This window comes from Bombina bombina, chromosome 6, assembly GCF_027579735.1.
Source record: "Bombina bombina isolate aBomBom1 chromosome 6, aBomBom1.pri, whole genome shotgun sequence".
Classification (NCBI taxonomy): Eukaryota; Metazoa; Chordata; class Amphibia; order Anura; family Bombinatoridae; genus Bombina; species Bombina bombina.
This window is the reverse complement of record NC_069504.1, coordinates 961,626,115-961,653,991: the sequence shown is the minus strand read 5'-3', so window position 1 is coordinate 961,653,991 and position 27,877 is coordinate 961,626,115.

The window sequence follows — 27,877 nt, the reverse complement described above, 5'->3', positions numbered from 1 at the left end:
TCTGGGACAAGCCCCTATCCCTGTGTGAGTGACAGTTTTGCTATGAGATAGGGGGGCAGGGGTCCAAAGTCAAAAGATATGTCGGTCACAGTATGTTTCAGGCTGATGCTGTGATTACAGGTTTGCTAGAGCCCGGTGGCCCAGAAATATACGGATCGCTATAAAGGAAAAGAGACCCCTAAACGAATGTGAATAAATACATAGTACAGGCAGGTCCCATCCCCCTAGATACAGAAAATACTAGTGCTAACAGGGTTCCGTAGTGCAAGGTTAGTAGCACCAGCACTCAGTGATGTGTCAACACTGCGGTGTGCATCAAAAGTAACATCCACTAATATACATAACAGAAACAACCTAAATAAGGGTACACCCATTGGGCACCCCTCCTGGAGGATAAATATGGGCAGAGCCTACAGCCAATCAGCAACCAGACTTCATGAACCCACTGTGGATAAAAGAATGCAAACATAGTATCAGCTACTGTACAAACTAAATTAATCCCCTTAGAAAGATACAACCAGATACATTAGAAGCGTACACAGCTTAGTTCATAAAAAACAATGCCAGTCTATCCCCATGTTCAAACCTCTGGGGTGTATAGTGTCCAGTTTGAAAATCCACTCGGCCTCCTTCTGTAAGAGACGGGTGTCCCTGTCACCTCCCCTAGGCATTGGGGGTACATGATCGATGAGTTTAAATCTCAGGTCCGCCACAGAGTGACCCTTCTCCATAAAATGTCTGGCCACCGGTTGGTCACTCTTGCCTTTCTCAATTGCCGTCCGGATGGCACTCCTGTGATTAGCCATCCTTTTCTTAATGTCATCTGACGTCTTACCTATATAGAATAGGCCACAGTTGCAATTCAGCATGTACACCACAAATTTTGTGGTACACGTAAGGAAGTGTTCATTAAGATGTCTTTTAGGTTCATGGGCTCGAATATGGCACCTGCTTTTGCAAACTTATTCATGGAACATATGGAGGAAAAGGTGTTCAAGGTATATGACAATCAACAAGTACGCTTTTACAAGCGCTACATTGATGATATCGTTGTGGTCTGGAGAGGCACGATTGAGTCCTTTGGCGAGTGGGTCAAATCCCTGAACACAATAGGGGGACAGGTTCAATTGAAGGAAGTGTCCAGCTACAATGAAGTGGATTTCCTGGATCTAAGAATTTATAAGATAAACAACAGATTGGGTACCACCTTATTTAAAAAGTCTACCGACAGAAACACACTGCTACATGCTTCTAGTTACCATCCAAGATCACTCATAAAAGCCATCCCTAAGGCACAGCTGCTGAGAGTCATCCGCAATAACACATCAGAGGAAAACCGTGAGGTACAACTGAAAGAAATGGAATCACGGTTTTACAGCAGAGGATACAATGGTAACACTATAAAGGAAGCAAGGGCCCAGTTGAGCATGAAAATGCCAAAAAGAGACCAACAGAAGAGGATGAATTTTGTCACTGCATACACCCCTAGCACGAGAACACTAGGAGTTACTTTAAAAGAGAAATGGGATATTGTCCAGACTGATCCATCATTACCATACCACGACTATGGACCACCCAGAATTGGATATAAGAGGGGAAGAAACCTAAAAGACATCTTAATGAACACTGATCCAACTGATAGCTACAGCAAGGTCAAGACAAACACCAAAAGGGGCTCCTACAAGTGCCCGAGTTGTGTAACGTGTAACGCCATGCTGCAATGCAAGCAATTCAAACATCCACACAATAACACGAGCTACAAGATCAAGCATTTCCTTACGTGTACCACAAAATTTGTGGTGTACATGCTGAATTGCAACTGTGGCCTATTCTATATAGGTAAGACGTCAGATGACATTAAGAAAAGGATGGCTAATCACAGGAGTGCCATCCGGACGGCAATTGAGAAAGGCAAGAGTGACCAACCGGTGGCCAGACATTTTATGGAGAAGGGTCACTCTGTGGCGGACCTGAGATTTAAACTCATCGATCATGTACCCCCAATGCCTAGGGGAGGTGACAGGGACACCCGTCTCTTACAGAAGGAGGCCGAGTGGATTTTCAAACTGGACACTATACACCCCAGAGGTTTGAACATGGGGATAGACTGGCATTGTTTTTTATGAACTAAGCTGTGTACGCTTCTAATGTATCTGGTTGTATCTTTCTAAGGGGATTAATTTAGTTTGTACAGTAGCTGATACTATGTTTGCATTCTTTTATCCACAGTGGGTTCATGAAGTCTGGTTGCTGATTGGCTGTAGGCTCTGCCCATATTTATCCTCCAGGAGGGGTGCCCAATGGGTGTACCCTTATTTAGGTTGTTTCTGTTATGTATATTAGTGGATGTTACTTTTGATGCACACCGCAGTGTTGACACATCACTGAGTGCTGGTGCTACTAACCTTGCACTACGGAACCCTGTTAGCACTAGTATTTTCTGTATCTAGGGGGATGGGACCTGCCTGTACTATGTATTTATTCACATTAGTTTAGGGGTCTCTTTTCCTTTATAGCGATCCGTATATTTCTGGGCCACCGGGCTCTAGCAAACCTGTAATCACAGCATCAGCCTGAAACATACTGTGACCGACATATCTTTTGACTTTGGACCCCTGCCCCCCTATCTCATAGCAAAACTGTCACTCACACAGGGATAGGGGCTTGTCCCAGACGGCCTATCAGGGACCTTGCCTTACACAGTAATAATTGACTGGGCATGGCTTACACGCATGCGCACACTTATAGACATCCTTTTTGTGACCCTGTAAAATTGCCTATGCACGGACAATAGGTGTCTTGACCGCAAGACCGGTGCTGACAGGTTAGAAATGACAGACGCATATACCCTTCTCATCGTGTTTGTCAGACTGAACTAGCTGGGTTACTAGACCTAAGTGGGTGACTCCTGATATCTGGGTATTAGGGGTGTTGTACTATCTTCTACTGCATATCCTGCTGCATTTATTACGTTCATGACCCGGACCCTTCCTTCCCTTAGTAGTACCTTGGGGCCCTCTTACCATGCCATTTTATTAACTCTGTTTGTCCGGTGTGGGGGCTTGTCCTTTCTATCCTATTGGGTACCTAGCTGGAGCATTGGGGGCTGGACTGTGCCGGGTTTCCACGCATGCGCATATCCCTTGTTGTTCCGCTAGTAGCTGTGCTAGATTCAGCGCGAGGTTGGTCCGATGCTGAACAGGGTGATTACATAGGTCGTGCTACACTTTGTGCATGTAATACGGTCACATCGTTTGAGGTATCTGTATAACGAGTTTGCTGCTATTTGCTTCTATAGCATTTATGGTACACATGACCCTTGACTATGTAGTACGGGTATTATGAGTTAGGCATTTACTATAAGTGCATTACGTGAATTGCATTTCAATATGTTGAGGTGCCGTGGTTTAACTAAACGTTTTTTCAACCCCTTTTTTCTACACATTCTTGTGTTCCTGTACTTAGCTAATAATATTGTGATATGTCTCTTTAAAAGGACACACTGCCACTGGGGTATTAGAAGTACTAATATACAGCAGGTGTATTATGTGGTAGGATGATGTGTTGATTTGCTAATTGACCTGATGCTAATTAACCATAATGATCTGGTTTCTTTGATGTCATTGTTGCATTGGTAAATGTATTTACTTTGAACTGGTTGCTTGGTTGCTATGGCAACCATTTTTGGCGTTTTTTTGCACTAGGGGGAGGGGTTTGTGTATGCTTAAATGTTTGTCTCACTTGTATGTTGTTGGTCTGATGAAGGGGAGCATTCCCCGAAACGTTACTGAATAAACTACTTGTTTTTTACTTAAGTCCAGAGAGTGCTGTTTCCTGTTTTGCTATATATATATATGTGTGTGTGTGTGTGTGTGTGTGTGTACATATGCATTTATATGTGTATATATGTATTTACAGACATAAAAACACATAAATACATATGTATACACATAAGACATAAGTAGATTAGAGCCCTTTGCCATTAAGTAGATGAAAACATGTAAAAGCATATTTATGCAATATTCATTTTTAATAAAGATTTTAATGATGTGTTTATTGTAAATATTTCACATTCCAATGTTCTGCACATAACGGAATATCTTCTATGTATTTTTAAATAGATAGTCCTATATATATATAATTGTGTGTGTGTATTGTATATATATATATATATATATATATATATATATATATATAATTGTGTGTGTATATTGTATATATATATATATATATATATAAATATATATAGACAAATATATATATATATATATATATATACATATATACATATATAGTACAAATAAAAACATCTTTTATATGAATAAATAAAACATATTCTGGAATGTGAAATATTCATATTTTCATGTCGGGTTATTGCAAATGAGAATATCTGATCGTGTGTGCGTGAGAGTGGGGTGAAAGGCCTTTTCCACTTTTTTTCTCCATTTACTTCTATGGGGAATACGATATTTTAACTTCAGAATTTTGCGCTCGTCGAGTTAGCGCCAGAGCGAAAACAGGTCCATAATACGAGCGCAATCCAAAGAGCGCAAAAATCTCCATAATACGAGCGCAATCCGACGAGTGAAAAATCTTACATTTACACATACATACATATACGTCTTTAGACATGTATATGTATGTATCTCTATGTTAAAGTCCTTTGCCTGCCTTGTTTTTTTACGAGACCTCATATCTTTAAGCCTTTATAACTTTTGTGCAAAAATGTTTTTAAATAATTTTTATTAGATAGTGTAATTGAGTGTAACTATACTTTGCACTGTATTTTTGATGTGTTTTGTGCAACTTTTATGTTTAGCAAAATAGTTAACCAGAGCTCTGAAGTCGCGTTAATCATTCTAGCGTAAATCGCTATTGTGTTCAAGCGATCAATAAGCCCAACAAGCGCAAAACCCTCACAATATACCCCTTATCGCTCCTCAATTAAAAATGACTTGGTTTTTACTTTAGATGATAAAAACACAATTAATCATCAGCACTGGCTGGGGTGGGGATTAGAAATCACTCATGGATCAACATGCTCATTTATTTGTTTCTCTAATTGGTCACAGCAAAGGAGATAATATATTTTTCAAAGGGTATGTCAATGAATTGCAAACCAATATAAATTCCGCTAAAAAAATTATTTTTAACCATTTAATGACAGATAATGTACAAGTTATGTCATCAGTTGTCAAGCCCTTTAGGATATGGCTCTTGCTTCCTGAGTTGAGGTAGTGCTGGTCTTTAATACTATCACTTAGACAGCCAATCAAAATGATTGTATTATTTGATCAGGGCAAGATTGGCCTACCGGGATCCCAGGAACTTTCCAGGTGGGCCATTGGGTCCTGAGGCTGGAGGGTAACATAAGATCAGTTGGGGAGGGTGTGGACAACCAACCTTTTGCGCATGCTCCACTCTTGGCAAAAGGACCATGGGTAGGGTGCAGATTAGTGGCCACAATGATCTGCAACACTGCCTGGCTAGAGAGGGAGGCCCTGGAGTTGCGCTGCAGCCATAATCTAGATGTGGACTAGGGTAATAAGCAGAGGGAGGCATCAGGGCGAAGTGACTTGGCAGGCAGCAAGGTAAAGGGCTGGGGGGGCATGTAATGCTGTGTAGTTTGCGTGTCCTTGCCCCTTTGTATGTGTCACTCTGCCTCTGTGTGCCTCCCTGCCTTTGTGTGTGTTTCTCACTCTGTGTGTGTGTATCTCTGCCTGTGTCTCTTCCTGCCTCTGTGTGTGTGTGTCACCCTGCCTCTGTTTGTGTGTGTCACAATCTGTGTGTGTATGTCACTCTGCCTGTGTGTGTCTCACCTTGCCTTTAGTTAAATAGCTTGGGGTTTCGAGTTTCTCCAAATATATATGGGTAGTGGTTTCAGATTGGGTGACAGCTATTAAAGGGACAGTCTAGTAAAAAATAAACTTTCATTATTAAAGAATGTAATTTTAAACAACTTTCTAATTGACTTGTATCATCAATTTTGCTTTGTTTTAATGGTATTCTTAGTTGAAAGCTAAAGCTAGGTAGGCTCATATGCTAATTTCTTAGCCCTTGAAGGCTGCCTCTTATCTGAATGCATTTAACAGTTTTTTACAACTTGGGGGCATTAGTTCATGATAACATAGATAGATAGATAGATAGATAGATAGATAGATAGATGGATAGATAGATAGATAAAATTGTGCTCACACACTTGAAGTTACCTAGGAGTCAGCACTGATTGGCTAAAATGCAAGTCTGTCAAAAGAATGGAAATAAGGGGGCAGTCTGCAGAGGCTTAGATTTAAGGTAATAAAAACCAAATAAACAAGAGAGGTGCCTGTGTGTATCATTCAAGACAAAGGGGCTGATTTATCAAGCTCCATATGGAGCTTGATGCCCCTTGTTTCCGGCGAGCCTTCAGACCACTACTCCATAACTTGTCCGCCTGCTCTGAGGCCACGGACAGAAATCAACATGATCAAATATGGTCGGGTTGATTGACACCCCCTGCTAGCATCTGATTGGCCATAAATCTGCAGGGGGCAGCATTGTACCAGCAGTTCACAAGAACAGCTGGTGCAATGATAAATACAGACAGCGTATTCTGTCGGCATTTATCGATGTGCGGCGGACATGATACGCTACATCGTATCATGTCCGCTCGCACATTAATAAATATACCCCACAGTGTATAATATGAAGGCTCTGATGCAGGGTACTCATATTTGCGTGGAGCACACCAGAGTGCTATAAGGAACAGGCTGGAATTTTACAGCAATCCAGCTGGCTGAACTCCAGGAAACACTGGAATCCCCACCTTTGGGTCTGCAACTTTGGTCAGCTAAAAAAACTCAGAAATGATGCGCCGGTTCAAACATAAAAAACAAAGTTTTATTAAAAAACAGTCAATAGTATAAAAACAAATGATGTCCGCTCACATCATGATAAATAGGCCCCTTGGCCTTTAAATACACCAATTATATCAATCAAATTCAAGTCAACAGTACACACATTCCTATAGGGGTGTACACAATATGGTTATGCCCCATCATTATAGGGGCCGATGTTATCTCATCCCAGTAGTCTCTCTATACATAAAAGTAACCAAAGCTTGTGATATTGGTAATAGTAATCACCTATGTACATTAAGAGGGAAAGCTAATTTCTTATATATGATGTGTAATCTATAAAATGTAAGGGACTCTCTGACTGAAAATTTGGTACGATCCGAATTTCCCGAATCAGTGTGTCGATAACTATGACCTCTGATTGGTCAGTGGATAGTCAGTGCCTCCTTGTTTACATTGTTGACTCTAACAGCTGAGTGTGATGACCATATGCGTTACAGAAGGTTATTGATTGAAACACCCTAGACCCAATAGCGGTGATTGGCTCACATGAGGTAAGCTGACTGTTGTCAAAGTGATACAATAGTGTGCTTGTAATAATGATACAATCACAGAAGTAAAAAGTGTATTAATAAAACTGTGTTGGTTATGCAAAACTGGGGAATGGGTAATAAAGGGATTATCTATCTTTTTAAACAATAACAATTCTGGTATTGACTTTCCCTTTAAGTTTACAGTCCAAGCATACCAAGTTTACTGTTAAACCAATAATTCTATCCTTGTGGTATTTGGCTTATGTTTTCTATAAATTATTTAAAAGCGTATTTTCCACATTTTTACTACTAAATTCCTATTCCAAGAAAGGCCTGTTTGTCTGTTAAAAACAGTATATTATATGCATGGGTGCAATTAACAAGACAGTGAATAATTAAAATGAAACCAATACAGTGAAAGGATGTACAGACAGGAAAAACCTCTCTCTTTAATGGTTTAAATAATTTATTTTGCCTGAAGATCTTTTGCAATCGATTTATTAATTGTTGATATACATATATATATATATATATATATATATATATATATATATATATATATATAGTATTAATATATCCTTACCAGATATACGATGCTTCAGACATCAACATTTAACTACACAATATACACCCACAGCAGTGTAAAACATTATATATTCATATTGTTAGCCTAGGGTTTTGGAATGTAAACGTATTGGGGTGAATAGAGCAGATATATTTGACTTAATAGGTTTACCCATCTATATTTGTTCTTCAAACTAGTCTGATTGGTACGCATATTTGGAATTGCACTTATGATAGAGAAATGTGGGCATGGGTCAATATGCACCTTTCTTTGACACACATAGCTTATCATGTGTTAACATTTTAGCAATCAATATCCGAACCAATCAGGAGAGGTCTGTTGCTTTTAAATAGTGTGGGTTTTACTAAGTTAAGTAGCAACTTATGAGGATGGCTATCTAAGCCGAAGCGCGTCAGTTGCAACTTACTGACCACTCCGCATTGCTTATTTGTTTGTACCATCCATTATGTGCTGTTCTTCAGGAACTTTTTAACTTTGACACCATTTTGTATAAATAAAGCTATTTTTAGTTTTATCTCACAGCTGGTGCTCCTATTTCATTTTTTGTTGAATACACACAGTATAATAGTTTATGTCACTTTAACAAGGAAAAAAATAGCAATGTGCATTCATTAGTTATTTTGCCTGCTTATGCTGTGAAATATTGCTGAAAAAGTGGGATGCTGTCGTCATTTAACATTGCACAAGCAGGGGGTGTCAATCAATCCGATCATATTTGATCTGGTTGATTTCTTTATGCCGATCAGAGGTTGCGGATGGGTTAAGGAACAGCTGCTTCTTAACTCCTATTTCCGGCGAGCATGAAGGCTCGCACAGAAACAGGGCGAGTTGGCCCCATTCGGGGCATAGTAAATCGGCCCCATAGACTCTACTGGTATTTTCAAGAGGTATAACCTCAAGCTGCTCTTGATTTGCAAAACTTTGTAAAATTGTGCTAATAAAATGAGTGTGTTAAATGATTGTAAAACACTTTTGTAGTAAATAGATATTTTGTAATGCAATCTTTAGTTTCAACATTTAAAAATGTCTATAATGTCCCTTTACATTGAAAGTTATTTTCACTGAAGCAAGAATACTTTAGTAAACTATATTACTATAACATTTTTAATTTTATGTAAAAAAAACAAACCTCAGTAAGAGAGATTTGATAAGAGAAACCTAGGTTTCAACATGGCTGTGCCCTTTACTTTATGGAAAGAATTGGAAAACCCACAATTATCAGTTTTAAATTACAGGGGACAAAATAAATAATGAAAGTACAGTATCAGTTTTAAATTACAGGGGACAAAATAAATAATGAAAGTACAGTATATATAAAACTGATAATTGTGGGTTTTCCAATTCTTTCCATAAAGTAAAGGGCACAGCCATGTTGAAACCTAGGTTTCTCTTATCAAATCTCTCTTACTGATGACAATTAGGGACAGGTAAAGTGTGCAAACAATAGCTGTGTAGAATAAATCAATGTTAAGGGAATTTAGACCCTGTTAGATAGTTACTTTAAAATTAACGGATTCCACAAAGCCATTGTTTGCACACTTAATCAGTCCTTAAAGGGACATTATACACTCATTTTTTATTTGCATAAATGTTTTGTAGATGATCTATTTATATAGCCCATAAAAGTTTTTTTAAAAACTAAATGTATAGTTTTGCTTATTTTTAAATAACATTGCTCAGACTCCTAACCAAGCCCCAAAGTTTTATGTGAATACTGTCAGCTACCTTCTCCAGCTTGCTCCTGTTTGTGTAAAGGGTCTTTTCATATGCAAAAGAAGGTGGAGGGGGGGGGGGGGGGAGTGTCTTATTTGCCACTTGCAGTGGGCTTTCCAACTACCTTTTCAACAGAGCCAAACTGACAGCTTCTAAGTAAGTTTTTAAACAGTTTTATACTGGATTTTTATATCCGTATCTGTGCATCTTATTCTTTATAGTAGTGTCTATTACATGCAGTTATATGAAAATGAGTGTATACTGTCCCTTTAACCCCTTAACGACCAACGACGTATGGGGTACGTCCTGCAAAAAAATGCAGTTAATGACCAAGGACGTACCCCATACGTCGTTGGTCTTTGAAAGCAGTGGAAGCGATCCTGATAGCTTCCAGCTGCTTTCATGTTATTGCAGTTTTGCCTCAATATTGAGGCATCCTGCAATAACTGTTTTTAGCCATCCGATGCAGAGAGAGCCACTCTGTGGCCCTCTCTGCATCGGCTATCGATGGCCGTTATCGTTGGTGGGTGGGAGCTCATCCAGGGAGGCGGGTGGGCAGTCATTGGTGGAGGAGGGGGGAGGGATCTAGTGTGGGTGCGCGCGCGTGCACGGGCATGCGCGTGCACGTGAGGTCTATGAAAACAGCATCAATATGCTGTAGATCTGGAGGGTGGGAGAGAGGACTGGGGAGGGTGGGATTTTAAAATCAAGGCATCTGGGAGAGGGTGGGGGTTGGATGTTGAGGGGGGGGGCAGCTACACTACAGAAATAAATAAAATAAAATTATTAATACATTATTATTTTTATGGTGCCCAATAAAGGCAGAGGGGGGGGGGTTAAAGAGCTGTTTGGCGGGGATCAGGGAGGTTGGGGGCTAAGGGAGGTCCTACACAGCAGAAGAATTATTATTATTTTTTTTTTAAAAAAAACTAAAACCCCCCAAAAAACTTTTATTTTAGTACTGGCAGACTTTCTGCCAGTACTTAAGATGGCGGGGACAATTGTGGGGTGTGGGAGGGAAGGGAGCTGTTTGGGAGGGATCAGGGGGTGGGATGTGTCAGGTGGGAGGCTGATCTCTACACTAAAGCTAAAATTAACCCTGCAAACTCCCTACAAGCTACCTAATTAACTCCTTCACTGCTAGACATAATATACGTGTGATGCGCAGCGGCATTTAGCGACCTTCTAACTACGAAAAAGCAATGCCAAAGCCATATAGGTCTGCTATTTCTGAACAAAGGGGATCCCAGAGAAGCATTTACAACAATTTGTGCCATAATTGCACAAGCTGTTTGTAAATAATTTCAGTGAGAAACCTAAAATTGTGAAATATTTAAAGTTTTTTTTAATTTGATCGCATTTGGCGGTGAAATGGTGGCATGAAATATACCAAAATGGGCCTAGATCAATACTTGGGGTTGTTTACTACACTACACTAAAGCTAAAATTAACCCTACAAGCTCCCTACTTGCTCCCTAATTAACCCCTTCACTGCTGCGCATAATACACATGTGGTGTGCAGTGGCATTTAGCGGCCTTCTAATTACCAAAAAGCAACGTAAAAGCCATATATGTCTGCTATTTCTGAACAAAGGGGATCCCAGAGAAGCATTTAAAACCATTTGTGCAATAATTGCACAAGCTGTTTGTAAATAATTTCAGTGAGAAACCTAAAGTTTGTGAAAACATTTGTGAAAAAGTGAACATTTTTTTTTATTTGATCGCGTTTGGCGGTGAAATGGTGGCATGAAATATACCAAAATGGGCCTAGATCAATACTTTGGGATGTCTTCTAAAAATATATATATATATACATGTTAAAGGATATTCAGGGATTCCTGACAGATATCAGTGTCCCAATGTAACTAGCGCTAATTTTGAAAAAAAGTGGTTTGGAAATAGCAAAGTGCTACTTTTATTTAGTGCCCTATAACTTGCAAAAAAAGCAAAGAACATGTAAACATTGGGTATTTCTAAACTCAGGACAAAATTTAGAAACTATTTAGCATGGGTGTTTTTTGGTGGTTGTAGATGTGCAACAGATTTTGGGGGTCAAAGTTTGAAAAATTGTTTTTTTTTTTCATTTTTTCCTCATATTTTAATTTTTTTTTAATAGTAAATTATAAGATATGATGAAAATAATGGTATCTTTAGAAAGTCCATTTAATGGCGAGAAAAACGGTATATAATATGTGTGGGTACAGTAAATGAGTAAGAGGAAAATTACAGCTAAACACAAACACCGCAGAAATGTAAAAATAGCCTTGGTCCCAAACGGACAGAAAATGGAAAAGTGTTCTGGTCACTAAGGGGTTAAAGGGACATGAAACTCAATTTTTTTTTCTTGTTTGATTCAGGTAGATCATATATTTTTAAACAACTTTCCAATGTACTTCAATTATGAATTTTGCTTCATTCTCTTGGCATACTTTATTAAAGGCACATCAGTGCACTACTGAGAGCTAGCTGAACACATTGGTAAGCCAATGACAAGAGGCATATATGTGCAGCCACCAATCAGCAGCTAGATCCCAGCTCCTGAGCCTACCTAGGTGGGAGTTTAAACAAATAATATCAAGAGAATTAAACAAATTAGATTTTAGAAGTAAATTAAAAAAGTTGTTTTAAAAATGTTATGATCTCTGTAAATCATGGAAGAAATAATTAATTTTTTTAATGTCTCTTTAAAGGGACAGTTTACTCAAAAAAAATTCTCCCCTTTAATTTGTTCCCAATGATCCACTTTACCTGCTGGAGTGTATTCAATTGTTTATAAGTATTTCCATTGCCCTTAAATTGGCATTTGAAATAGTTTATGTAGCCTGTGTTATCCACACCTATCCTTAAAGTTTTTGGCCTCGTGGCCAAGCTGTGTTAACACAGCCAGTAGAAGAAATTACACTCCCAGTGGGTTATAGAAGAGATAAGGTAATACAATGTTCATTTTTCATTGCTCTCTCCAAGTATTGGTGAGGTGATTAGTTTATGGACAGATACAAGATAAAGAAGCATGTATATGTACACAGTGTGGTAAAGTAATAAGATCTGATTATACCTACAAGCCCAACCCATTTTATTAGGTTGTGGCTTAAAAACACAAAATCAGCTAATTAATATAAAAAAATAAGCCTTAAAAAGTAAATCTCATACATTTTATACTCTGCAGCTGGTAAAAAAAGTAATTGGAAACACATTAAAGGAAAAACTATTTTATAGTATACTGTCCCTTTAACTGTCTTCAGCAGAAGATATATGATCAGGGAACCACAAGGTTTCAACATGGTGGCACCCATCACATTATAGAAACCAAAGTACTTAAGAAAACCTTTTCACATATTTCTTCAATACTTAAAGGGGCAATAAAGTCAAAATTCAAAGTTAGCGATTTGAATAGAGCATGCAATTTGCTTCTATCTTTTTGACTTTTTTTTTCTCTGTAGACTCAGGATTAGCAATGCCCTACTGGGAGCTAGCTGCACATACAGTATATGCCTCTTGTCAGTGGCACACCCAATTTGTTTAGCTAGCTCCCAGTAGTGCATTGTTGCTATTTCAATAAAGGATACAAAGAAAATGAAGTATACTTGATAATAAAATTGTATGATTTATCTAAATCATGAAAGAAACTGCTGGATTTCATATCCATTTAAAAAACGAATATAATTTTAACACATACATCTACATACAATGCTGTGATGCTCATGTTAATCTTTGATTTGAACACATAATATCTTAAATCATAAATGTATTTACTGTTTAATGTTCCTTTTAAACTCAACTACTGTGTGTTTAGACTAATTATTTTGTATTTGTTGAATCAGTCAATGGATATAATAGAACATGAATAAATGCATTTGACCTTGGCTTGATGACAAAGCTTCTTTGTTGAAATGAGACACATCAGTTTAAATATTTACCAAGCAGTAAATATCACTTAATACAGTAAACTATTGTTGAGGTAGTTTCAGTACAACCCAAGGTTAATGTTTGGGCTATATAATGTTGTTTTGTTCACAAAGGAAGAGGATGGAAGTTTGTGCCAGATTACTCAATGTGAATAATGCTACATTTTTTTTAATATTTATAAAGTTGTTTTCACCCTACAAGGTAAGGGAAATTAATTTTAGACTTTCAGACCATTTTTTTTTTTAAGACAATAGGCTTAACAGTATTAATTATTTCTTTCATACTAGTGGTGAGAGTCCACCATTCATTACTCCTGGTAATTACTCTTTAGGGGCATGAAAAGAACCCCAAGAGCCCTATTAAACCCCTCACACATACTTCAGTCTTTACTTTGCCTCCGCTGGAGGTGGTTGAAAAATGAAGATGTGCATTTGATTCTTTAGAGGGGTTTCAGTTATTGAGGCCTGGTTTCCACTCAAAGTACAGTGATTGTCAGAGGAATGTATATGGGGTATGGTTTGCGATTCTTTTTTCAAATCATGGGAAATTTTTCATAAACATTCCATATTTGGTCGCAGGGAGTTGTCTTTTGCCTCCCTCTATGGATGTACACTGTACTCCTATTCCATAACCTCTGCTGATATGTTTCAGTACTGGTTTGTCTGTCTGATGCTTTTTTGCTGGTGGACGAGTGTCTATTGATAAGTATCATTTATCGACACTTAAAGGGACAGTTAACTCGATTTAATTTGTTCCCAATGGTCAATTTTATCTGCTGGAGTGTATTAAATTGCTTACAAGTATTCCTTTACCATTATATTGACATTTTAAATAGTTGATTTATCCTGTGGTATCCCCACCTATTCTGAAAGTTTCTGTTCTTGGGTCTAAGCTATAGATAAGCTGGGTAAATACAGCCAGCAGAAGAAATTACACTCCCAGTGGGGTATAGAAGAGATAAGGTAATAAAATGTTAATTTTTCATTGTTCTCACTAAGTATTGACCTCTGGTTTACAGACGGATATAAGATAAAGAAGCATGCATATGTACACAATGTGATAAAGTAATGAGGTCTGATTATACCTACAAGATCAACCCATTTTATTAGGTTGGGGCTTCAAAACACAAAACCAGCTATTTCATATACACAATTAAACATTAAAAAGCAAATTCTCATACATAGGGGCCAACTTATAAAGCTCTGAATGGAGCTTGATGCCCCTGTTTCCGCACATTGGAAACAGCAGTTAAGACCGCTGCTCCATAACTTGTCCACCTGCTCTGAGGCTGCGGACATCAATCCGCCAGATCTTATACAATCGGGCTGATTGACACACCTTGCTAGCTGCCATTGGCCATGAATCTGCAGCCGGCGGCATTTCACAAGAAGTTCACAATAACTGCTTGTGCAATGAGAAATGCCGACAGCGTATGCTGTCGGCATTCATCGATGCCTGTCAGACATGACCCGCTGAGCAGATCATGTTAGACAGACAGATGATAAATCGGCCCCATCATATACTCTTCAGTTGATTAAAAAAAATTGCTAATATATATGTCCCTGGGACCGAATCCTTTACATCATTCCCCTTGCTGTTCTGCATGTGTCAGCTTTTTTTGTCGTGATTAGTTTGAATTTCACGCTTCAGTCTTTAGGTTTACATGCATCGGGGTTGCGCATGTTGGATTAGCGCACGTAACTTTATTTTTATTATACTTAGTTTCACGCTTCGGCTGGTTTTATGCACGTCAGGTTAGCGTAAGTTCATCCTTGTCTATGCGCATGTTGGATTTTGGCATGCTAAATCCCTTATAGCTGTTACTTTATGTTGTGCACTTTTTCTTCATACTGATGACCGTTATCTGCCCTTCGGATGTAATGTTAATGTCTCCTGCTTTGTTTTGCAGTTTGGCTTAGCACACACTGTACCTGTGAGTTTATTTAAAGGGACAGTCTACACCAGAATTTTTATTGTTTTAAAAGATAGATAATCCCTTTATTACCCATTTCCCAGTTTTGCATAACCAACACAGTTATAATAATATACTTTTAACCTCTGTGATTATCTTGTATCTAAGCCTCTGCAAACTGCCCCTTTTTTCAGTTCTTTTGACAGACTTGCAGTCTAGCCAATCAGTGCCTGCTCCCAGATAACTTCTCGTGCACGAGCACAGTGTTATCTATATGAAATACGTGAACTAACACCCTCTAGTGGTGAAAAACTGTTAAAATGCCATCTGAAAGAGGTGGGCTTCAAGGTCTAAGAAATTAGCATATGAACCTCCTAGGTTAAGCTTTCAACTAAGAATACCAAGAGAACAAAGCAAAATTGGTGATAAAAGTAAATTGGAAAATTGTTTAAAATTACATGCTCTATCTGAATCATGAAAGTTTATTTTGGCCTAGACTGTCCCTTTAAAAAGATAGTGGAGTGGTAAAGTGATTTTCACTCCTCAAGAGCTTTTTAAAGGGGTTATAGTGTTTATTGCATTGCTTTATCATATGCTATAATGGAGCTGTCTGATTCTGTCCCAAAATCTACCCGAGAAACTGAGTCACCTGAACACCTTTCTACCATTATTAGGTGTGCTTATTGTAAAAAGGTTGAGGCACCTTCTCCAGCTCATTTATGTGACACATGTTTAGAACTTTTAATGCAATCAGGCTAACCTCTGGGTATTAATGCACCTTCTGTTTGTTGATTACCAGGGGAGTATTTATGTATAGGCCAACAAGGTCGGTGCCTAGGGCGACACATTTTTGGGGGATGGTACTTCTCCGTTCGCACTGATACGTGGGCATTATTTTTTAAAAAAATGTTATAATTTTTGACGTGCGGGGGTCACGTGACCAGATTTTGCCGAGGTCATGTGAGGTTTTCGACCTGCCACCTGTCTTCTTGTCTGCTCACACGCCGCCTGCCCTGGGAGTGCACATGTGATCTACCAGGGCAGGTGGTGAGAAGAAGACAGAAGTGGAGCTGCTGTGGAGAGTAGTTGACGAGTGAGTGGGATTGGTGTAGAGGATCCGAGCCTGAGACAGGGGCCTGGAGAGGAGGGGGATGACCAGGCTGAGTCTGACTAGTACTTCAGGTAGGGCAGCTGCACGCCACAGCTCCAGTCCAAAGTTTAACAATGGTGTCAGGGTAGGTAACGTGGTGTGGTGGTATATTGGGTAGCAAGAGAAATGTTAATTTCAATTTACTTTAGATTAGATCATAACCACTGTTAGCTTGTGATGCCAGAGCTCCAAACTAGTAAGTTTACTGTTTAACAATTGGGACTGGAGTCGGGTCTAGCTAGTCGGAAGCGTTATTTTCAAGTCACTGGCCAGAAATTGGAAAACATTACTTGACTTTTTAGTGTACAATTTTACTTATCAAATATGTGACGTTTCGAGGATAATGTATCCCCTTCCTTGTCTGAGGAACGGGATACATTATCCTCGAGACGTCACATATTTGATAATTAAAATTGTACACTAAAAAGTCCAGTGAGTGCAAGTTCTTTTGTATCTACATAGTGTTTTTACTAGCACCCTGGCAGCTGCCTTGAAGTGAGAGTGCACATCTTTGCTACAAATATATATATATATATATATATATATATATATATATATATAAATGTCAAAAAACAAAGTTAAAGCAATTGGTGCAAAAAGCGGTTAAAAAGTAAATTTTATTTGTGTAGTCACACAATTAAAACATGGGGGTAGTGCAAAAAGCAAACAAATTAGGCAACAAAAATGAGCACATAGTTGGTTGCAACCAACTATGTGCTCAAATGAGCACATAGTTGGTTGCAACCAACTATGTGCTCATTTTGTTGCCTAAATTGTTTGCTTTTTGCACTACCCCCATGTTTTAATTGTGTGACTACACAAATAAAATTTACTTTTTAACCGCTTTTTGCACCAATTGCTTTAACTTTGTTTTTTGACATTTCAATATTCTATCAGGATTAAGCATTGGTGCTCAGTGGTTTTTGTATGCTCCGTATGATACCCCTAAACTAGCGTGGACAGCTAGACTTCCTATTGGATCACTACAGACCATCATATCCCAGCTAAGGAATCCGCTTAACCTCATTGGATGACCCTCGACACGTGGTACGCCACACACGCACAGACGCAACAACAGCGTCCTTCACAGCACTGTCTGTAGACGGAGATTGCAGAAGCAAGTTTGCCGGGCAGAAGACCGGAATGAGAGCGGGCCTTAAATCAGTGAGGACTTGAACGGATTCGGGGTGTCTGGCGTTCCTTTGTAGCAGTGGTAAGTGGGCACAACCGCATAGTGGTATAAATTACACAGATGGCTATGGAAGCATTAAGTTTGTGAGATCCATAAGACCCATAACTGCTATTTAGAGTTTACCTGATTAATAGGAGACGATCTGTGAACGCCTGATATACCTGTTTGGGACTGTTTATCCATTCATACACTTGTGTTTGTGGATTTTTTGGAAGTGCTTGGGCGATCGCTACCAGGGGTTTTTTATATAATAAGACTATCACTTGAATGTTTATACTGTTACATTTGAGACACACAATAATTTCCTTTTGCTTATATATATATATATATATATATACACACACAGTCCAGGTGTGATATACCGTTGAAATAAGCACTCCCTGGACTTCAGCCAACTGTGACAAAAATGTTCTTTAATTTGATGTTTCGGGACACAGAAACAGTCCCTTTCTCTGACAAACAACTAGTGTACAAACAAAACTTTTAAAGACCTTCATGTCCCTCCCTCTTCATCACAATTCTTCTATCCCAGCTGCCTGTGTGCAAACACTTTAGTGACCTCATACGATAACATACATACAATGTTAATTCAGGAACCACAAAATTGTGTTCGATTCACAAAGATAATTTATATAAACCAAAGTGATTAAAATACTGTAAATTGTCACATAGTTGATCAGCAGTGATCCACTTAAGGTAATTGTATTGAGCTGATTCAGAATGAAAAAAATAATATCAACCGATGGTTCTAATGGCAACTAAAGAGGAGCAGTGAGTCACACCTTTTTTCAATCCTCCAATCCTAACACAGAACACTGACACCAATCATCGCTCTTTGGAGGTACACCTATTAAATCCCAAACACTATTTGCATAAAAAGCGCTACAGCAATCTAAGGTACACGGCTAATATGTGTATATTCTAATCCATATCTCAACACTCACGACGTTAAGAGGGATGTGACACCTGTCCACGCTCAAGAGGCTCTGCCCACTATGGGCATAAATAGCAGTCGTCATGGCTACCCATATAAACAAAACTCAAAACCGAGCATAATAGGAACATCGCACCTAAGCATATAAATCCGGGCCATTTACAAGGCCAGGTTGGGGAATACATTACCGTTCCAAAGTGGCCGGCCACAGCACGCCCGTTATGGCTGTATCATCATTGCAAGGTGTGTGTCTATTGACAGCTATCTATTCGTCCTTAACTCAACCCTCCCATCATTGAGAGGGGAGTGTCCCCTATCTACACACACTTTATTGTTGGGCCACTGTGAGAAGGCCTTGCCCACTGTGGGCATCGTCATCAGTTACCTTGGCAACCCGCATACACAAAACACCAAAATATGGCAGAATAGGACAATCGTATCTAAGTGTATTATCATCAGCCCTACAGAATCAAGCTAAAGAAAAAAACGTTAAAACATTACAACCACTATCCACAGTGGCAAGCCACTGAATGCCCCTTAAAGGGACAGTTTACTCAAAAATTTTCTCCCCTTTAATTTGTTCCCGATGATACACTTTACCTGCTGGAGTGTATTAAATTGTTTACAAGTAGCTCCTTTATCCTTATAGTGGCATTTGAAATTGTTAATTTAGCATGTGGTATCCCCACCTATTCTGAAAGTTTGTGGCCGCGCGTACCAGCTATAGATAAGCTTTGTAAACACAGCCAGCAGAAGAAATTACACTCCCAGTGTGATAAAGCAGAGATAAGGTAATAAAATGTTGATTTTCCATTGTTCTCTCAAAGTATTGGTGATTGTTTTAAGGACAGATATAAGATAAAGAAGCAGGTATATGTGCACAATGTGATACAGTAATGAGATCTGATTATACCTACAAACTCAACCTATTTTATTAGGCTGTGGCTTCAAAACACAAAATCAGAGCTTTAATATACAGAAATAAACCTTAAAAAGCTAATTTTCATACATTTTTTACTCTGCAGTTGGTAAAAAAAGCAATTGTAAGCACATTAAGGGAAAAACTATTTTACAGTATACTGTCCCTTTAAGATGATATCATCGTCGCAGGTGTAACTCACTTTGGCAAAGACCGTCCTAATCACCCACATAGGTATACCAGGCAATCAATTATAGGTGTGTCTGTGTTGGCCGTATGTCACCTAATAATTACTATGTATCCCTCATAATAGGGCCCGTGAACTTTACGACGTGTCTCAATATCTGAAAAAACAGATATTTGTCAAAAAAATCAATCAGAAAAATTTTACAAAATAATAAATCAACAAAAATTAACAAAATTGTTACCCACTCCTGCACTCTTATTATTATGTCTCCACCACTTTTCACCAATCAAGCCCAATGGCTTTAGGATGTATCAACAACATAAATCGTGTTCCCTCAGGAACCACCTACCCAAATATAAAGATATGTTCTCTCTAATGGTACTAATACCAATATAAACTTATACCAATATTAACCCTGTGTTCTACTTGTATATCATGGCCACCCTGTTTAAAGGGTGTCCTACCCCACCTATTAAAAATCACAACCAACAAGCCTCACCTATCAAGATCAGCAGATGATTATACAAGATATATAGGGGGCCAAAAATATCCCCACTTCGATACGTCTTAAGTGAAGCCCTATTTGCACAATCCACAATTGATAGTATTAATACATAAGTACAACTAGTAAGTGCATATCTCATAATATTAACTCCACAAACAAATATGAAATCTAACTAAATTAACTGTATTAACTATTGGGCAAAGACCTGCATGGCAATATTACACCTAAGTATGAGCTGCTATAGCTAACTGGAGGGCTCAATAACCTCAGATCGTCCCCAAACCCCAGTGCACCACTAGTGATCAACCGTGATAAAAACACCAAAAGGTGCGAATAACGTGAAACGCGAAAACATACAAAATTATTACAAATCTTTAAAAACAAAAGACAAAACATACAAATCAAGACTTGCTCAATGGTAATCAACTATCACATGATTACTGTTATATAACAGATTAATATATAAGAATGGTCTCATGTGCTCTCATTAGTACATCTATATATCAGGATATCTTTAGGTTCAGGGGCCTCACTCCAACCTTTTATAGGATCATGAACTCTCAACCTATGGAGAAACCATATAATTATCCCAACTGACAGAGCCGCCCCAGTCAAGACTACCTTCCACTTATGGTCGTGGACTCTCATCAGTCATATTATCACGACTTCTCAGCTCACTATAGGTATCATTGTCACCCAGAGTGGACATTCAAGTTTTGTATATGTCTGGGGTGATTACATAAGCCTGTGCACCCTTCACTTGTTCCCAGTTTGTTGGATTGAGAGCTTGCATTGTGTGGCTGTTTTAGGGACCTTGTCGTGGTACCTGGGCTTGTCTCATTTGGCCAAATGCGGTAACTAACTCTTCTATTTTTGCTTTTAATCTTAGCTGAGAGCTTGTAAGTGAGTGCTGGACTTTCTTTGGGTGTTGTATTCATTTGTTTTGCAATTTTCCCTATGGGGCTTGCACCCAGGCCTGTTTGGGGTTGACTGCCTGTAACTCTGGGGACAACACAGCTTCCAGTGAGCAACCAGGGCTGAGCATGTTGCAGGGTCACAGGATGTGTACCCAGTCCAGTCTGAGAGTGCAGTCCCCTTCCATGATTTGTATATGTCTAGGGTGATTACATAAGCCTGTGAACCCTTCACTTGTTCCTAGTTTGTTGTATTGAGAGCTTGCATTGTGTGGCTGTTTTAGGGACCCAGGTTTTGGAAGGGACCTTGACGAGGTACCTAGACTTGTCCCATTTGGCCAAATGCGGTAACTAACCCTTCCATTTTTGCTTTTGATCTTAGCTGAGAGCTTGTAAGTGAATGCTGGACTTTCTCTGTGTGTTGTTATAATTTGTTTTGTATTTTTCCCTATGGTTCTTGCACCCAGAACTGTCTGGGGTTGACTATGTGAATTTTTTAACTGCCAGTCTGTTTTTGAAAAAAATATAAAAAAATATATTTAAAATTCTGAGAAAAAAAGAAAAAAAATGGTTAAAATAGGCCTAAAAAGGAACAAAAGGTTCACTCTGCACAGAAGCAAGGCACCTCTGACCCAGTCTTCAGACCTAGTGCTAACTGGAACAAGTCAAAGCAGGGTAAGAAATATATTCCTGAAAAACGTTAACAGTAAAAAAACAACAACTAGTTCTCAGGGCTGCTATATTTGATACTGTACTTCCAATTAAAATATGATCTCAGAGAAAGAAAATCAAAAAAAGAGCAACTATTAAAACAACAAAAGAAAGCGCTGGTTAAAAAAATAGGGAATATCTACTTTTAAAACCTGCTAGCCAGTATCTGTCTAATATCTGTCTCAAGAAATATATTCCTACAACCAAAACTGCATGAAGGTGCACCCCTCCTAATTCAGAGGTTCTTGGTTTCAGTCTGTTCCAGATCGCAGGGTTCTGAATATAGTTTCTCAGAGATGTCAGTATATAGCAGGGTTATAATACAATTTATTTATTATTCTTTAAAATAATTCCCAATTAAAATGTATATACGAAACAATTGAAATTAATATTTATTCCTAAATTATTTAGATTAGTTAAAATTTATAAACACATTAAAATATATTAAGTAGAGACTAGCTTTGAATCAACTATGCACGCTTATTCCGTTACAATATTCTATACAGCAGATGATGAAAAATATACCTTTAAAATTAACCTTACTCAACTTGAATCGCATTAAAATACCACAATAAAATACCAGAATATGGGTCGCTAACTTCACAGTGTTGAGGTAAACAATATACCAAGATACTTCACACAAATCTTACTGGGTCTCAATAGATTTAAGATAACTTTCAGACAAGTATAATTAAAGTGACAGTCAAGTCCAAAAAAAACTTTCATGATTCAGATAGGCCATGAAATTTTAAACAACTTTCCAATTTACTTTTATCACCAATTTTGCTTTGTTCTGTTGGTATTCTTAGTTGAAAGCTAAACCTAGGAGATTCATATGCTAATTTCTTAGACTTTGAAGGCCGCCTCTAATCTAAATGCATTTTGATAGTTTTACTCCACTAGAGGGCATTAGTTCATGTGTTTCATATAGATAACATTGAGCTCATGCACGTGAATTTACCATGGAGACAGCTCTGATTGGCTAAAATGCAAGTCTGTCAAAAGAACTGAAATAAAGGGGCAGTCTGCTGAGGCTTAGATACAAGGTAATTACAAAGGTAAAACGTGCATAATTATAACTATGTTGGTTATGCAATACTGGGGAATTGGTAATTAAGAGATTATTTATATTTTAAAACAACAAAAATGCTGGTGTTGACTGTCCCTTTAAGCAACTAAGCCCAAAAATAATGCTATATAACTTCAATTAAAAACACCAGAAATTATATATATTATTGATGCAAACAGCCAATGTATATGCCAATATGTCTGACCTGAAATAACCTCTTTTATTTAAAGGACCAGTCAACACATTAGATTTGCATAATTAACAAATGCAAGATAACAAGACAATGCAATAGCACTTAGTCTGAACTTCAAATATGTAGTAGATTTTGTTATAACAAATTTCAAAGTTATGTATATTTCCACTCCCCTTGTACCATGTGATAGCAATCAGCCAATCACAAATGCATATACGTATAGTCTGTGAATTCTTGCACATGCTCAGTAGGATCTGGTGGCTCAAAAATTGTATCTATAAAAGACTGTGCACATTTTTTTTTAATGGAAGTAAATTGGAAAGTTGTTTAAAATTACATGCTGTATCTGAATCATGAAAATGTAATTTAACCTGAGTGTCCCATTAACTACAATAAGCCAATTTTGAATATATATATATATATATATATATATATATATATACAGGGAGTGCAGAATTATTAGGCAAATGAGTATTTTGACCACATCATCCTCTTTATGCATGTTGTCTTACTCCAAGCTGTATAGGCTCGAAAGCCTACTACCAATTAAGCATATTAGGTGATGTGCATCTCTGTAATGAGAAGGGGTGTGGTCTAATGACATCAACACCCTATATCAGGTGTGTATAATTATTAGGCAACTTCCTTTCCTTTGGCAAAATGGGTCAAAAGAAGGACTTGACAGGCTCAGAAAAGTCAAAAATAGTGAGATATCTTGCAGAGGGATGCAGCACTCTTAAAATTGCAAAGCTTCTGAAGCGTGATCATCGAACAATCAAGCGTTTCATTCAAAATAGTCAACAGGGTCGCAAGAAGCGTGTGGAAAAACCAAGGTGCAAAATAACTGCCCATGAACTGAGAAAAGTCAAGCGTGCAGCTGCCAAGATGCCACTTGCCACCAGTTTGGCCATATTTCAGAGCTGCAACATCACTGGAGTGCCCAAAAGCACAAGGTGTGCAATACTCAGAGACATGGCCAAGGTAAGAAAGGCTGAAAGACGACCACCACTGAACAAGACACACAAGCTGAAACGTCAAGACTGGGCCAAGAAATATCTCAAGACTGATTTTTCTAAGGTTTTATGGACTGATGAAATGAGAGTGAGTCTTGATGGGCCAGATGGATGGGCCCGTGGCTGGATTGGTAAAGGGCAGAGAGCTCCAGTCCGACTCAGACGCCAACAAGGTGGAGGTGGAGTACTGGTTTGGGCTGGTATCATCAAAGATGAGCTTGTGGGGCCTTTTTGGGTTGAGGATGGAGTCAAGCTCAACTCCCAGTCCTACTGCCAGTTTCTGGAAGACACCTTCTTCAAGCAGTGGTACAGGAAGAAGTCTGCATCCTTCAAGAAAAACATGATTTTCATGCAGGACAATGCTCCATCACACGCGTCCAAGTACTCCACAGCGTGGCTGGCAAGAAAGGGTATAAAAGAAGAAAATCTAATGACATGGCCTCCTTGTTCACCTGATCTGAACCCCATTGAGAACCTGTGGTCCATCATCAAATGTGAGATTTACAAGGAGGGAAAACAGTACACCTCTCTGAACAGTGTCTGGGAGGCTGTGGTTGCTGCTGCACGCAATGTTGATGGTGAACAGATCAAAACACTGACAGAATCCATGGATGGCAGGCTTTTGAGTGTCCTTGCAAAGAAAGGTGGCTATATTGGTCACTGATTTGTTTTTGTTTTGTTTTTGAATGTCAGAAATGTATATTTGTGAATGTTGAGATGCTATATTGGTTTCACTGGTAAAAATAAATAATTGAAATGGGTATATATTTGTTTTTTGTTAAGTTGCCTAATAATTATGCACAGTAATAGTCACCTGCACACACAGATATCCCCCTAAAATAGCTAAAACTAAAAACAAACTAAAAACTACTTCCAAAAATATTCAGCTTTGATATTAATGAGTTTTTTGGGTTCATTGAGAACATGGCTGTTGTTCAATAATAAAATTAATCCTCAAAAATACAACTTGCCTAATAATTCTGCACTCCCTGTATACACATATACACAACACATAGAAACACCCAGCACTCACCAGCTAGCTCACAGCTAAGATAAAATCACAACTGGAAAGGTTAGTTACCGCATCTGGCCAAATGGGAAAGCTCAGACACCACGTCAAGGTCCTTTCCATTGCCTGAGTCCCTAACACAGCCACACCATCTTGTGAGCTCACAAATCCAAACAGACTGAGAACAAAGAAGGGGTGCACAGGTGGATGTAATCACTCAGAGAAAATACAAAACATGGAAGGGAACTGCACTCCAAGACCGGACCAGGTACACATCCTGTGACTCAACAACATCCAGCCCTGGGTGCTAAATAGCACTCCAAAAAAGCTGTGATGTCACCAGAGCCACAGGCAGTTAACCCCAGTCCGGAATGGGTGCAAGAAACAAGGGGGATTACAAACAAAAAGTAATACAACACATAGAAACACCCAGCACTCACCAGCTAGCTCACAGCTAAGATAAAATCACAACTGGAAAGGTTAGTTACCGCATATGGCCAAATGGGAAAGCTCAGGCACCACGTCAAGGTCCTTTCCATTGCCTGAGTCCCTAACACAGCCACACCATCATGCGAGCTCACAAAGCCAAACAGACTGAGAACAAAGAAGGGGTGCACAGGTAGATGTAATCACTCAGAGAAAATACAAAACATGGAAGGGAACTGCACTCCAAGACCGGACCAGGTACACATCCTGTGACTCAACAACATCCAGCCCTGGGTGCTAAATAGCACTCCAAAAAAGCTGTGATGTCACCCGGAGCCACAGGCAGTTAACCCCAGTCTGGAATGGGTGCAAGAAACAAGGGTCCAATCTAGATCTCTATTCATCCCTTTTGGCAGCAAAGTCCCCAACTTAAAGATCCATAAAGCCTCTCTTTTCTTTAATAATTTTTCCCTATTACCTCCTCTCCTAGGTCTAAGCACCTGTTCTATAATCTGGAACCTGAGTTGAGAAATGTTATGTTTAGCCTTAATAAAATGATGGGCAACAGGGGCCTCTAAATCCCCCCTCCTGATACTAGATTTGTGTTCATTCATTCTTTCACAGGCTTTACGTGTCGTCTCACCCACATTTGCACTATAGAAAGCATTGCCACCTGATGAGAAAGTGCAACTACCTATTAAATGCACTTCCATTTTTTGCTGTTATTTAATCTGACATGATAGTCATTGGTCAGTTATCTAACATTGAATTAATTCCACCTTAAATGTCTACCTACAGGTACATCCTGGTAACTTTAGTCACATGTTTGATTCAACCAATAAGTGAAGGGCAAGCACTATTTATTTTAGCCATTTTTACCTGGGAGTATGCTTATGATTAAGGCTGCACTAGCCGAAACATGTAAGGCATACTTTCTAGCTTTGCATTCTTTCTTACTTATTTTAATGTATATGAAATAAAGATCGTTTTTATCATTCATCCTGGGAGAAGTGCCAGCTTTTTCCTTCTGCAATTCAAGCTATCTACTTTCCCTGACCGGCTTCTGGGCACCTCTCAGCTGTGTTGTGCTGTGGATCAGTTCACTCTATAGTGACGCTTTGGGAGACGGATCACTGGAACGCTATTGGAGGATTGCAACACGTGATACCCGGAACTGCATTGGAGCCCGGGTCTGGAGCGCATACTGAAGACTAACGCCGGCTGTTTTGTGCACGATCCTGCTTGTCAGACTGTCCCTTCTACCTGGGGTGATGAGTAACCGTCTTTGGTATTGTTATGGTCTCTCTGTGATTTCAGGCTGCACTACATATATGGCTCAGTTCATGGAACATTGTAACTTATAGCGTTTTAGTGACAGTGTATGCGCTCCATCTCTTTTATTCACTAACTTGCATCTCCTACATTATAACTGTGGATTGGAGCTGGTTGTGTAACATTTTTTTTCTTTTTTTCTCTCTCTCATAGCAAATTGAAGACAGCACTCTCTGGTCTTAAATGCAGTGAAAGATTTATTGCAGTGATGTTTCGGGGAATACTCCCCTTCCTCAGACCAATGCGGAATACAGTGAGCCAAACATTTATACATAAGCAAAGACCCCTCCTCCTGTGAGAAAAACCATCAAAAGGAGGGGTCTATGCTTGTGTATAAATGTTTGGCTCACTGTATTCTGGAGGTATTTAAAGTCTATGACCACAGCCAAGTGAAGTTTTACAAGAGATATATAGACAATATAATAGTCATTTGGCGTGGCACCTTGGAAACATTTCAGGAATGGGTCAACAAACTCAATAACATTGGAGGACAAGTACAACTGAAGGCGGTTGTGAGCTATACAGAGGTGGATTTCCTGGATCTCAGGATATTTAAGGAAGATACTGGTCTGGGGACAACACTCTTTAAGAAAGAGACAGACCGCAACACTCTGCTAAATGCATCCAGCTATCATCTAAAATCTTTAATTAAAGCTATCCCATGAGCACAGATGCTGAGGGTACTAAGGAGCAACACGTCTGAGCCAAGGAGGGAGGCACAGATGACTGAAATGGAGAATCGCTTCACTACTAGGGGCTACAACAAGGCACTGATTAAAGATGCTAGATCTGACCTGAATGCTGTGCACATCAACAAGAGGAACACACATAAAAGGA